The sequence below is a fragment of the Ambystoma mexicanum genome, chromosome 8 (assembly GCF_040938575.1).
Source record: "Ambystoma mexicanum isolate Mex_15411 chromosome 8, UKY_AmexF1_1, whole genome shotgun sequence".
In the NCBI taxonomy this organism is placed as follows: domain Eukaryota; kingdom Metazoa; phylum Chordata; class Amphibia; order Caudata; family Ambystomatidae; genus Ambystoma; species Ambystoma mexicanum.
In genome coordinates, this window is record NC_090929.1 from 833,122,943 (window position 1) to 833,137,443 (window position 14,501).

Sequence of the window (14,501 nt, forward strand, 5' to 3'; positions counted from 1 at the left end):
GACAGCTTGCATTAGTAGGGCGCTCTTCTGTTGCCCTCATAAACCTCCTAACTGCAAGGCGGCCCGGCAGTGGAATGTATATCCTGCGGCAAGAGACATTTTGTTTCGGGGAACCTTTGTGGAATGGCATTTCGTTGAGAGGTGTTTGGTAGTTCCTAGGGAATAGGTGTACCTCCGGGGCAAACATTTTTTGTTTGTACCATGTGTTTAATCAGTGGAGGCATTGGCGCTGTGGACTGGCATATTGCGTTTGATGCAGCTGGCCTGGAATACAGACAGAGAGTAATGTTATGCTACTGTAAACTCGGTGGTAAATCCTTTGGGAAATCACTGCATTCTAGCTGGCCAACGGCTGTACCGCTGAATCCGATTCAGAGACAATGCGGTCCCCACTCACTCTTTAAGTGCACATTGTAATACACAGTGCAGACACTGGGCATAAAAACCTCTTCTCCCACCTCTCCCCCCTCCCACGATTTATGGCCACTGCAGTGTGGTATCACTCACTGCAGCACAGTATTGAGTTACATCCATCTATATTACAAAGCTTGATAAATAAGGCGCATTTATAGAGCTCCTTATTTACTTACAATATTGGCATTTTAGTCCAAAAGGCACATGGTTCTTTCCTAGCTGAGCTGAAGAATTTTGCTTTAATGCCTATAAAAAAAGCACCGCCTGCAGAAGCCTCAAATGCAAAAAGAAACAGCAGTCACTGCTACAGCCCTAATTATCCTGACCCGTGCCAGCACAGCGCAGAACATCCACTGACGTCTGTCGCACTACTTCGCAAATTTCCACCACTCAATTGGGATTTTTTTTTTCTTCTCTGTCTCTTACAACATGTGTTTCCAGATGTGCCTCGATGAGTATAATAAACTCGGGGAACTGAAAGGCCGAGTTCATATATTTACAATAGCGTGACATGCTGGTCACCAGTTAATGTCAAGCCACGGATCACTCAAGCACTTTGAAACTTCTCATTTCCTGACGGGAAACATAAATAATGGCAATATTTGTATAGGAAAATAATAACCCCTAAAAATTGAAAACTCTCTTTTGGTACTGGTATCCAAGCCACATGCTATTTAACTGTGCAGGCAGCCCTCTTTTGCCTGGCCTGTACTGAGGGAATGGAATGCTGCATGCTTAGGGTGGGGGCTCTGTGTAGAGGTCCAGTATGCTCTTTCAACATTATGACTGTGTCATTCATTGCTTCCCCTTATACCAAACACACTCCAAGCCAAGCAAAAACGGTGTTAGTCCTAAACAGCTCAAAATTGCCCTGGGCAAATCTGTGAAGTCAAACTTTAACTGGATGATGGTAAATATTCCTTATTTTATTTCCACGCGCAGGTGTCCCAAACTCTAACAACACAAACCACTTATCATCCTTCTCTTCCTTTGACACCATTTCAGAGTAACTCCATAGAAAAGTAGTCAGGAAAATGAAAACCTTGCCTGCACAAACCAACATGTGCCCACAGCATTTGTGAAGGAACACAAAGATAACTTGGCCCCTCCACTAAATGCTTTTGTCAATGCCTCCTTCGCAAGTAGAAAAGGGCCCACACTACTAAAAAAGAGAAGAGTCACAGCCCTCCGGAAAATATCTACTTCTGTCCCTTGCACACTGGAAAATGTCCACATTAGTGCCCAACTCCCCAATGAGGTACAATCTTGAAAATCTATGCTCAGGGCAACTAGAAACATTTAATGAAGCAGACCATTCTTACACAATCACTGGTCTGGATTAAGACCGGCCAGATAGACTAAGATCATTCTTCTAAATTAATCGTCTGTGCTGTAGACTTTAATCAATTGGCTTTACTCATTCTTTTAGCCCGTACTGTAACTTATGACAAGTCAACCACCTAGCACTCCTTCAATGGTTAGTGTATACAATGGGTATCTCTAGCTTATACAATGGGTATCTCTAGCTCTGCCCTTATGAAAACAGCCACCTCCAACTGCACATGTTAAAAAAAAATCATATCCTTCCCAGATGTCTGACAGTCATCTTCCAGCTTGTCTGGCAGTTAAGTCGAAATCGCTCAGGCTACAGACCTAGCCCAGTTGGACCTTTGCAACTCCTTATAGATAATGCCACCAGTATGTATCTAAAAGCACAGCAAATTGTCCAAAACAGAGCCACCCTACTGATCTTGTCATAAGAGGGCAAACCACATTTCAACTGGACTAAAAATCTACCAACGGCACCCTAAAGTGGCTACAGTACAATTCAAGGTGCAATGCCTCACCCACCTTGCCTTTTAGGACAAGAGCCCAAAATACCTGACCAAGGGGTCTCAGTGCTACTCTAATTACATCTATCTATGAAAGATATTTATTTTTCTAACGTTTGTTTTTACAGAAGAATAACACAAAACATAAACTCTCTCAATGCAAAAATCCCACCCCGCAATCTGGGATAAGAAACAGGATATTTCATTGTATTTATAATAAAGGGATTAACGTTGTTCCCCTAATTTACAATGCTGGCGAGGCCTCCTGCAAGTGTTAAAAAAACAGAGGCAGTAAAACACTACCTCCTTACTATTATATCACTAAGGTTTTCATTAAAATTTGCATACACATCATTCATAGAAAACAAATATGAATTTTGTAGTATGCTGCTTGTATTGGTGCACAGATGCAAGTATCGGAATGTTACCTGGTGACTGGAACCTACACTACATCAAGGTTCCAGTGGAGACAGTTAGGACACACAGGATGGGAGAGAGATGAATGAAGATGTTTATACCTTGTGCTCCTACCATCTTCTCATAACTTCCCTGTAACAAATAAAGCTAACTTCCTTTTATATATATATATATCTGCCTCTAGTCTGGTCCCTATATATATTAAGAACCCTAAATGCTACAATGGCGACGAGGATGCTTTTAGAAGAGGACCAGTGATGGCAGTTGGCAGTCCAGTGGTGTGATGGCGCCCTGTGGTGAAGCAGAAATGATGAAAAGCGCCCACAGAAGTGAAGCTGGTGAGGGCAGCTGTGGAAAAGGTGCCCTGAACTCGACGTGGCATAAGTCCTGTTGGGGATGGGAAGACACATTCTCCCTTGTAGGCAGCCAAAGAAGTGGTGAGCTGAAAATGCCTGCCTTCCCCCTTCCTTTCACAAGAAATTAAGGTACTGTAAATGTTGTGAAAGAATGACTGAAAAGAGCAGATGTGAAGAGTAAAGGAAAGTCATGAAGCAAAATTAAGGGGGCAGCAAGTGCAGTGCAGTACAGAAAGAAACTGCTTAAAGGACTGTAAAATATGGTGTGCATTACTGCTATGATGAATGGCAGTCAAGAAAATGCAGCACGTTTTTTTTTCTCCTGCTACCAGCTTACAAAGGAAAAAAGTATGGCAGAGCACTGTAAAATGTAGTACTTTAAAGAAAATGAAATTAATCTGCAGTAATCAGACTTTTAAATGGTGAAATCGCCTTGTGCTGTTTAGCCTAATGATCTTTGCCTAGTAATGGCGTTTTGGAAATGTGCGCGCTCGTGTTGCGAGTGTTGAACTGCTGAGGGTCTGAAGTGCGGTTCACTGGATCTTCGTGTGACTGTTGGGAAAAGGTCCCTTTGAGGAGTTCTGTGTGGATCAGAAGCGGAGAAGCTAATGATGACGTAATGGAATTCTGCACAAGTTTGATGAAGATACGAATGTTAAATGCAGAGTGTTCTTACCTGCATTGGTCCGCAGAGCAACGTTTTTTTTTTGTTCTGCTCCCCTTGCCGTATTACAAGTGAATACATTAGAGGAGTGGCTCTATCGGCATGCCCCAACGTGATGACGTTCCCAGAAGGGTTTATCCTTACATATTGGATGCAGCGATTGCAATGAGGAGTCAGCATCATATGCTGCCGTGTTGATTGTGGTCGGCAATAAAAAAAAATGATGTTTTCAGTAAACAGGTACTGTTTTTCTTTTGTATTCTGGTATGGCAGCAATAGGAGTAGCTGCAACGTTTTCAAAGGGAATGCCATTAAAGCATCAACACAGAATGTTTGCCATTAAAGCATCAACAAGGAATGTTTGTCATGGAAGCATCAACGCTCTAAAAAAAAGGAGATGAAGCATTCTTAGGATGGGTGATCTCAGTGATGTATTTTTATGACTATGGTAAAAGTAAAACAGAAAGCTACCTGTAATTTATGGACTTTGGCAATGACTTTGTTTAAAAAGTTCAATGGCAACAAGTGACATACGGTATTTGTAAAAAAAAATAAGATGTATTGTGCAAGGGTTTACTGTGGTTATAATATTACTGTGGTTCAAATATGCAGATGTTTTATGTTGGTAAGAAGTGATATTTCAGTGTGTTTTGATGAGTGAGTGGAGAGTATTTCTGTGCCTGGCTGGGAAGGTGCAGAATGAGAGGTGCTGAATCGAAATAGTGTGCACATTAGTTTTGAATGGTATGGTGTTAAATGCAGTTATATGCAATTTCGATAAAAGTTATACAAGTTTAAGAATACTTTTGAGGATTTGAAGGGTGAATATGGACATATAGCCATCTATGGACTTTTAGGCATATTTAGACTTATAGGTAAATGTGCTAGTATTTTTAGCCATTTATGAGGACTTTCAAGTGATAGTGCATGGCACCCATGGACTGTTAGGCACCACATAGGGAAAAGAGATGTCTTAATTTAGAAAATGTAATTCATTTTGGTTTGTGACGATATTACATGTGGTTGCCAAAGTTATGAAATTGAATTATTTGAGATATGATGTAATGTTGTGAAATGTAGAAAATGAAATTTAATGTATTTGTGTATTTTGAAATGGGTATATTTACAGATGTATTAGGATTCTGTAGTGACACTGTATGTCAGAGTAAGTTAACATGTAATCTGGGGTGCTTGGAAATCAATTTGTAGATGTTATGTAGTCTAATGCTGGATGAATTTGATGCCTTTATTAAGTGAATTTGTGCATATGAAGTTGATGTATTGTATGCTCAATGTAATAAGCCCTAATGATAAGCTCTATGAAGAGTATGATGAATATGTTTGGGCAATGTCTATGAGCCAGATAAGTGGCAATGTGTAAGTGTCCAGCGCATGTTGTGCGTCTGGTGATGAAATGTAATGGATCCATACTTTTGAAAGTGAAATGAATTTTCGTGCATATATTTTCCAGATGTATTTATTGTCTGCAAGATCTGTACACTTGATGGGTTGTATGGCCAACTTTCTATTTTAGTGTTATTTTCACGTACTGTGCCTATGCAGTTACGCTGTTTTTGTGTGATCTTTCTTTAGTTCGTATCTTTTCTTTATTTTTTTACTTTTTCATGTTTCTTGGGGCAAGTTGAGTATGATAGTGTGAGTGCAATTTGCTGGTTCTTTGTGATGAGAATGAGAGGTTGTGTTGTATGGTATGTTGGTGTATTGCTAAGGGTATAGAATGTTAGTTTGTGTATTTGGTTGGTTGCGTGAAATTGCGCGTTAGTGCTGCGAGGGTGGCAGACCCGAGACTCCGTGTGGCAGGCGGAGTGGAAGGTGTGTAAGTCGTGCTGTATGAGCCGTGAAGGTGATGGAATATGGTTAGCATGTGGTTTGTGCTCGTAAGTGGCAGTTATGAGATCCAGTGGTGGCAGTTCTGGATATATGGTTGGTTTGTGATATTTATGATGGCTGGGGAACGTTAGTTACACAAATGTAGATGTACGCTGAGAGGGTTGATAAAGTGGTTAGTAATTGTGAGGGTGATGAATGTTGTTTAGGTGGTCTGATGTGAGTTCCTGTTCAGTGCTTGTTGTTGGTCTGTGTGTCTGTTATAAAGAAAGGGGATGTGTAGTATGCAGCTTGTATTGGTGCATAGATGCAAGTATCGGAATGTTACCTGGTGACTGGAACCTACACTACATCAAGGTTCCAGTGGAGACAGTTAGGACACATAGGATGGGAGAGAGATGAATGAAGATGTTTATACCTTGTGCTCCTACCATCTTCCCATAACTTCCATGTAACAAATAAAGCTAACTTCCTTTTATATATATATCTGCCTCTAGTCTGGTCCCTATATATATTAAAAACCCTAAATGCTACAAATTTGCTTTGTATATACAACTTGACATTGATTTTTATAAAAGTTGATTCACAGCAAATAAAGTATACACTTGGAGTCATCTACCTACAATGAATGTCCCTTGAAAACAAAAGGTAAAACTGTTTGCAGAATACATTGAAAACAAAACAATTTATGTAGTTTTCTCTGAAACCATGATCAAGTATTGGCATCAGAGAAATATGTTATTCTAATAAAGCACACACATTAGTGGAGAAATTCAAATCTAAAATACTAAAAACTATTGGTGATTAATATTAGTTCCTTGCTTCAATCAGATATATATTGTGATACTAAAATGGTTTCAAATAATTTTAAAGGCTTGGGTTGAGAAATTCTTTTTAATTTTGGAATGCTCAGACAACAGGGCCTACCTCTCGCAGTAATCTCTAGAAATCAGTTTTCCCCTCACAACACCCTAGTTCCATGGGCTATTTGACTGTAGCAGACACCATTCAAAGTACTTGTTATTCCATATTTCAATTCTGAAAGTATAAGGCCTCCAGTGATCCCTCGTCTTGCAGGTGACAAGTCATATGAAGCTACCTAGGGTTTCAATTTAAATTATTTAATACAAAGCACATCCACATCATACTATCTTTCCCCCTTTTTTGGCATATGGGATTTAATTAATTCTTAAGACATTTTTCTAAGTACTCTGGGATCATTGTTCGCACATCTGGTTTGTCTTTCAAAGGCCCAAGACAAGTAATGATATCAACTGGCATCAGGTTGCACTGTCAGATAGGCTCTTCATTGCAGTCTGTCTACTTGCCCCCAAAATCCCTCTCAGGTAATCTGGTTCTGTCTTGGTAAATGCTGTTTTATGCACACCCGTCTGGAGAAGTCCCCATTAAGGAGAATTTCCATCAACTCCTTTCAGTTGGATCACCAATCTGCTTTTACCCTGCCAGATAGGTCCTCTTCCTTGCATGTGTTCTCCAAACTCTCCTGTATTCCTATGTATTTGAGTTTAAATATCCACCAAGCTTCACCAATGCAGCATCATTTGACAGATAATTTTTGGATTGGACAGCGCCTGCATTAGGCTCCTTTCACTTACTATCACCGTTAGAGTCCTTCTCATTGCTACAATTGCTCTTTGTCATAAGGGTATCTGTTAGCCGTGGGTTAGCCCTCTTCCACCCTGAGGTATATGGAATATTTTCTGTATAGTTGCCTGTATGGACATGTGATTTTATTAAGAATATATATTCAGATTTGCAAGAATGTTCTGAATCCAAAGGCATTCTTCATGTTTTTTCCCTGCATGCATTATGGAGTTTTTAAAATATGCAAATTATGGATAAATCATACATCTACTATACCCTTTTTTAAATGCATGTGATTCTAACTTTTCTGCTAAATTCAGATCTTTGATTGGTTTTCAAATCAGACCAATGGTTCAAAATCTGTAGCGGATAATGCACTTTCCATGGTGACTTTAAACACATCTTTTGTGCGTAACATTGTAATGTAAAAGCAAAAGAAATATCGAGGCTGAGTACCACAAAGGAAATACACCAAACACGGGCTATAAAGATTCACAGATCTTTTATTCTGCGCCATTCACAAAGAAACATAGATACAGATAGCTATCTGGCTCTCAACACCCCGCAATGAGTACCAGCCCATCAAAGAGAGGAGAGAGAGTGCTGGACATCTAAACATTTGTACTTTTATGCAGTTTTCAGAAATATTGTCCAGCCCCTCTACATGTTAATAATTTGTGGTCTAGAGTGTGTGCCTAGTTCACATACAGCTTATACAATAATATGCAGACGGATTACATGAGTTTGACTTTCCATCAAGCTACAATGGCGATGTATATTCTCGGATCCCGCAGTAAGCCTTAGTCTATATCCCTTCACAATGTAGTTCGGCCTGTGTCCACACCTGAGATTTACTCTGTATTGTCCCAACGTTTACACAGTGATGAATCTTATGTGTGTAGACAATACTCAGATGGCAGTTCATACGGAGCACAAGGTCTCTTTACCTAGTCTAAACAGTTGGCTCTCGGTCAACCTAAACATTAACAGAACTCAAGGTCGGGAGGCTTGGTTACAAGCTGAAAACACAGTCCACCATTTTAGAACAGAGAATCATAGGAACAGAAATTAAAATGGCGGATGACTCTAAAATGGCGGCGAAGTCGACCCAAAATCGGAACTTTGCAACATGGTTTTCCCCATAGAGCAACTAGGCTTAGGCCAATATAAATCAAAAGGAGGCACTATAGGATTTCCGTTTAACAAACCCTCCTTTTGGCCTAAGCCAAGTGCTAAACTAGAGATTAATTGCTTCACAAGTAACTCCACGTTTCAATATCCATACATCCTGAATCACATTCATCAGATATATCAATTGCCATAAGATCTGCGGCAGAAATTTCCTTCATCACAAATTCGTTGGTCATTCTTCCCGATGCATGTACCTTTGGTCCTAACGTTCCCATAGTCTGTGCACAACATCCCCCTAACATTGAACATATGGCAGGAAGACATTGTATACAGCAACAGCAAAACAACAAAATACCCAGAATTATCAATAAGACCGAGAGAAGCTTCCATCCCCAAGATCCTAATGAGTCCCAGAACCAAGTACTAAGGTCCCAATTCCCCTCGGGAATGTGTACTTCAGAACTCAGGACAGATTTTGTATTGCCTTAAAGATGGTCGGGGAGGAATCTGGTACGAAAACACAGCAAGCGGACCCCACTAATTTGCATACTCCACCACGCTCAGCCAAGATGACGTCTAATACCATCCGGTTTTGTAGCACCACTAATCTGATTGCCTTTTGCTCTAGAGTCATGTTATAGAGTATGTCAGTGGTCCGGTTGATTTGTTTTCTCCAGTACTCTTGCTAGTCTCCTAATGTCCTCGGAATTCATAATCTGCCCCGAAATGGTACAAACGATTTTGCTACATCACCTAGAATTTGTGGAGGAATATCACAGCTCTCGTCCCGCCTTGGACGAGCCCTAGAGATTTCAGTGGTACTAGCTACATATACCCCTGATAGCAGAATTCCTAAATAACAAGCTCCTTGCCAATCCCTAGGTAGCCATGGAAAAGCTTCATTACCGCAAACGAAGTAGACAGGTTCACCTACATAGAAAGGTCTGTCCTCACTGGTCAAGTTTGCAACATTGGTGCAACCCTTGAAATCGCCCATTGACTGAGTACCATTCCTTTGTATGCAGAAGGAAACATAATTGGGGCTATGGTTAACAGTATAAGAAGGTGGTGTGGCATCCCTATTACCTATAGGAGCCATCTTAAAAGAAATCAGAGATTGAAAAGGTCGGGACAGTCTATCAGAAGGCCTAATAGAAACAACATTAAGCTTGCTCCTATTTGCAAAGAGTGAGCATCCCAGAGGCGTTAAAACTCGCCTTTCAAATTCGTTCAAATTGGTCCCATCAAAATTCCCTGAGATACTATCATTCCACCGGCCAAAGAATAATGCCCGTAGAGAAGCATAACATGCAGTTGTCAAAGGCAAAGGATGAATATATCAGCCCAACCCCTTTTCCCCATGTTGCGGTAAATGAGAGCAAACCCAGCAGTTTGTCCTATTCAAAATGGCATGAGTTGCATTCATTATTAGCAGTAATGTATTGTTATGATAGCTCTGTCTATGTTGAGCGTCTCTAGGAGATAGAGTGGGCAGGTGCACAAAAGGTGTAGATACATTAGGAACATTCTCAGTAGGCAAGAATGTTTCAAGTGGGCGTACTTCATCCATATACCAAAATCCTAAGGCATACTATGAAACTGGTTAACGCAACTACAAGAAAACAATACGTTTTAAAAGACCATGGACCTCATTACGAGTTTGGAGGTAGCCATGGAGCTATTAGCTGCATGGCTGCCTCCAAACCGGGCTCCATTACCGGGTTCCTGCAATGGGGACTTACCAGGTCATACCGACATAGGAGGATCCGGTAAATCCTCCTTGCAGGAACCATTCCCCATTCCCATTGAGCCCCCATAGGGCTCAATGGGAACCATTCCCCATTCCCAGGAACCATTGCAGGAACCATTCCCCATTCCCATAGGGCTCAATGGGAATGGGGAGGGAGGTAACAACGGGCACATTACAAGTGTCCCATTGTTACCTCCCTCTTCCCCTCGCAGGACCTGGAAAAGATGTCTGGTTTTACCAGACGTCTGATCCGGGTCCCGCAAAGGGAACCTCGTAATCAGCCCTTACGGAAAGAAGGGGGCCAGTCCCATACCGGCCCCCTTCATTCCGTCAGCGCAAGCCTCATAATGAGGCCCCACCTACTTGATTGTCCATTGTCATTGTTGGCCACACAGTCACTTGTTTGTTCTGCACGAGTAGAGGCGATAACAGGCATTGTACCTTTGAAGCTCTTCTCTTTTTTCAAAAAGATTCCTGCAAAAAAATCTGTAGTTCATTTGCTGGTGATCTCCTGATCACACGTTTTCTTAGTCTTTCCCTATCCCCAGTCACCTACTTTCCTTCTGATGCAAAATATGTGGCAATGGACAAGCTCTGTAATTGTTCCCCTGTGGGTACAGCTGAACCGTGCAGTAAATCTAGCTCCATGGACGCAGATTGTACCTTGTGACTCCTGGTACAGTGTGATCTGCGAACAGTGTGTCGTTGCTTCCTGATGGAAGAGATGAATTTGAAGCAAGACCAGACAAAGGTACAAAAGGATCTGTAGAAGAGTGTGGAGATGAAGCAGCAACTTCCCCAGGCCCCGCAGGCTCTGGGAGTGTCTCCAGAAACCCTCTGTGTTGTTCAATGCTGATCGATCGTTGGGAACAGAGCAAGTAAGTTTCTCCTTATCTTCTTTGTCGTGTGGCAAAGAGAAAGGTATCCTCTTGACACGCATTGCATGCACACAGTGTTTCTTTCCAGCTACTGGTACGGCAGTCTGTGTGGCCAATAGGACCTGAAAAGGCCCTCTCCACCGCGGTGCGAGACAGGATGCTCTCTCAAATGCTTTAGTCAACACCCAGTCACCAGGTCGGATGCTATGACCTGGTCCCTCGTATTTGGCTGGGAGGGCTTTTCGCACCTGTTGATGAATCAAATACAGATTTTGAGTTAACCGGTCACAATATTCAGAAAGAAGTACATGCTCTATATCCCTCAAAGCCCTAGGTTTAGGAAGATTACAAATGTTAGCTGGTCTCCCCATCACCACCTCATATGGGGAGAGCCCAGTCCTAGTCTGCGGGGTTGTACGCATAGAGAGTAACACTATCGGTAAGACGTCCGGCCATTTCAAATTGGTGCCGGCACACGTCTTAGCGAGTTTTTTCTTTAAAATTCCATTGTGCCGCTCTACCAATCCAGCACTCTGAGCATGTCTGGCCGAATGGAACCATTTATCGATCTGTAATTCCGCGCATATTTGTAGGATAACAGCAGCGATAAAATGTGGGCCATTATCCGACCAGATGACCCTCGGCAAACCAAACCTAGGAAAATATTCCTTGAGCATGGTTTTCGCCGTCGTCATTGCTGTGGCATCTTTTACAAGGAAGGCTTCAACCCATTTACTGAAATCACAAATGACTACCAGAATGTATTTGAGGTTATTGCAACGCTCCATTTCAATAAAATCAAAGTGAATTACCTCAAAAGGGACAGAAGGTGAACCAAAACTACCCCTTCGTGTTGATGTACCCTTCCCCACATTGTGTTATAGACAGACCATACAACTCTGAACAAAACGTTCAGCAGTTTTCGGGATTTTAACATTTACCCAGAGAGTTTCTAACATTTTGCAAATTTTCCTGGCACATATGTGGGTGGGACCATGAGCCATTGAGACCATCATAGTGATGTACGCGTCTGGCAACATCCATTTTCCCTCTAAGTTATCCACCCAACACCCATCATCATCCAACCTCGCCAAGCCCTTAGCTCATTGCTTAGTTTCCTCTATAGTGGCATCTGCTTGGATATTTTTTATGGAATTGATTCCTTCATTTATAGTACAGACATTTGTGGCTTCCTTTATAGTGTACATATCTGAATAGAGATCAGTAGCAGTCTGTTTGGCTATCTGGTCAGCGAAAGTGTTTCCTTTTCCTACATCATCTATGATTTTCTGATGTGCCGCGCATTTCATAATTGCTAGCTGAGTAGGAAGTGCAAGTGCTGAGAGTAACTGAACTATCAAAGTGCCATATTGAATCTTCGTTCCATGTCAGGTCAAGAAACCTTGTTCTGCCCAAAGTCTACCAAAGTTGTGAACCACCCCAAAAGCATACTGACTATCAGTATATATATTCTCTCTAAGCCCTTCAGAAAGTTCACAAGCTCGGGTCAATGCAATAATCTCTGCGGCCTGCGCGGAGTTATGCAAAATTCTTTTGGTTTCCACAATCGTGCTTAATGTAGTGATGGCATAAGCAGCAGTGGATGTACCATTCAGAAGTTTGAAACAAGAGCCATCGCAAAACAGCTCTTCTTATGGGTCATTCAAAGGTGTATCTTTCAAATCAATCCTGCCTTTAGTTACTTGTTCTGTGGTATAAAGGCAGTCATGTGACATTTGGTCACTACAAGCAATATCTTGCGGAAGAGGTAATAATTCAGCTGGATTCAATACACAACATCTCTTAATTTGTGTATGCGGTGCAAACAAGATCAATTTGTGTCTCGTTAATCCTGTCGAGGTAAGATGTTGTGTTTGCGTTCTGTTTAATAGAACGTCTACAGAGTGAGGTACCAACAAGGTTAAAGCATGGCCTAGGACCATTCCCTCGCTCTGTTTTACAGACGCATCAGCAGCAGTGACAGCTCTAAGACATCTCGGCAAAGCTCATGCAACAGGATCAAGGGTGGAGGAAAAGTAACTGCACGGCCTATTCTTCCCCCCATGTTCCTGCATTAACACAGCCAAAGCACATCCATCACGTTCATGCACATACAACTCGAAGGCCTTTTCATAATTTGGTGTGCCCAAAACCAGTGCTGAACACAGTGCAGTCTTGAGCAAATCAAAAGCTTTCTGGTGTTCCAAGTTCCATGGCAATGGTAAAGAAATGCCCTTCTTTGTCAAAGCCAACATTGGTTTGATCACTAGCGAAAAGTTCGGGATCTACTGCCTACAGTAAGAAGCCATTCCTATCAAGGCTATGACTTCCTTCTGCGTATTTGGGACAGACATGCTAGAAATGATTTCAATTTGTTCAGGTGTCAATCTTCCTCCCTCCTTTGACAGGAGATAGCCTAAATAGGTGACCTCCTGTCGACAATATTGAAACTTTTTCAGTGAAGCTTTATGTCCATGTTTTGCTAGATGAATAAGCAATAACATAGTGCCTTCTTTACAAGCACTTTCTGAATCTGCAGCCAAAAGAAGATCATCAACATGTTGAAGCAATATACAGGTAGTAGGCAATTCAAGTGTGTCGAGCTATTCTTTCAAAGCCCTACTGTAGATACTCAGACTTTCCGTGTACCCTTGTGGCGCACGGGTGAATGTAAACGAGCGTCCCCCTAAGGTGAACGCAAACAGGTATCTGCTATCCTTGTGTATAGGAATGCTGAAGAAGGCATTCTTAAGATCTACAACACTAAAATGAGTAGCAGAAGCTGGAATCATCATTAATATCGTTGTCACATCAGGCACAATAGGAAATTGTGGAGCGACGATCTTATTGATAGCGCGTAAATCGATAATGAAACAGAAAGGAATTGCATTATCCCCTCTCTTATACACTGGTAAATTCGGACTATTGCACAAATGACCTGAAATTTCTTCAATTACCCCACGGTGGACAAAATCGGAAACTATACACTTCAAAGCTTGCTCACCATCAATCAAAATCTTATTCTGAGGAATATGTGGCAACTTTACTCCAGGTTTCAAAACAATTTTAACAGGCTCAATTTGTAAAATACCGACATCATTGTCGTCAGTTGCCCTTACACATTCCGGAGCGTCACTAAATTCCAGCGGCAAAGGTCTAGTCAGAAACTGTGAGACAGAAAATTGCTGTGGTGAAATCATCAAACGCACTCCATCCGAAGAACAATGAATGACCACATTTAATTCCTTCAACAGATTCAACCCCAAAAAATTCTCACCACAGTTTGATGTCAAAAGAAACGGACATTGATCCATGAATGGACCCAGTGAAATCGGTACCGGCAAAGAAACCAGACTAACCACTGGCGTACCAGAAAACCCTACAGAAACATTAGTTTGCCCTGACAGTGGAATGTCTGGAACCCGTGAATGATTAATGGAACACTTTTGTGCTCCTGTATCTATCAAAAATAGATGTTTCCTATTTCCCACCATCATCACAACATAGGGACCTTTCTGATTAACGGGAATAGGTGTAGGTTCCAAACCCTGCTTCGGGCAATTCTAGCGAAACAATACATCATCGAAGGGAATGTTTTCAGAGAGA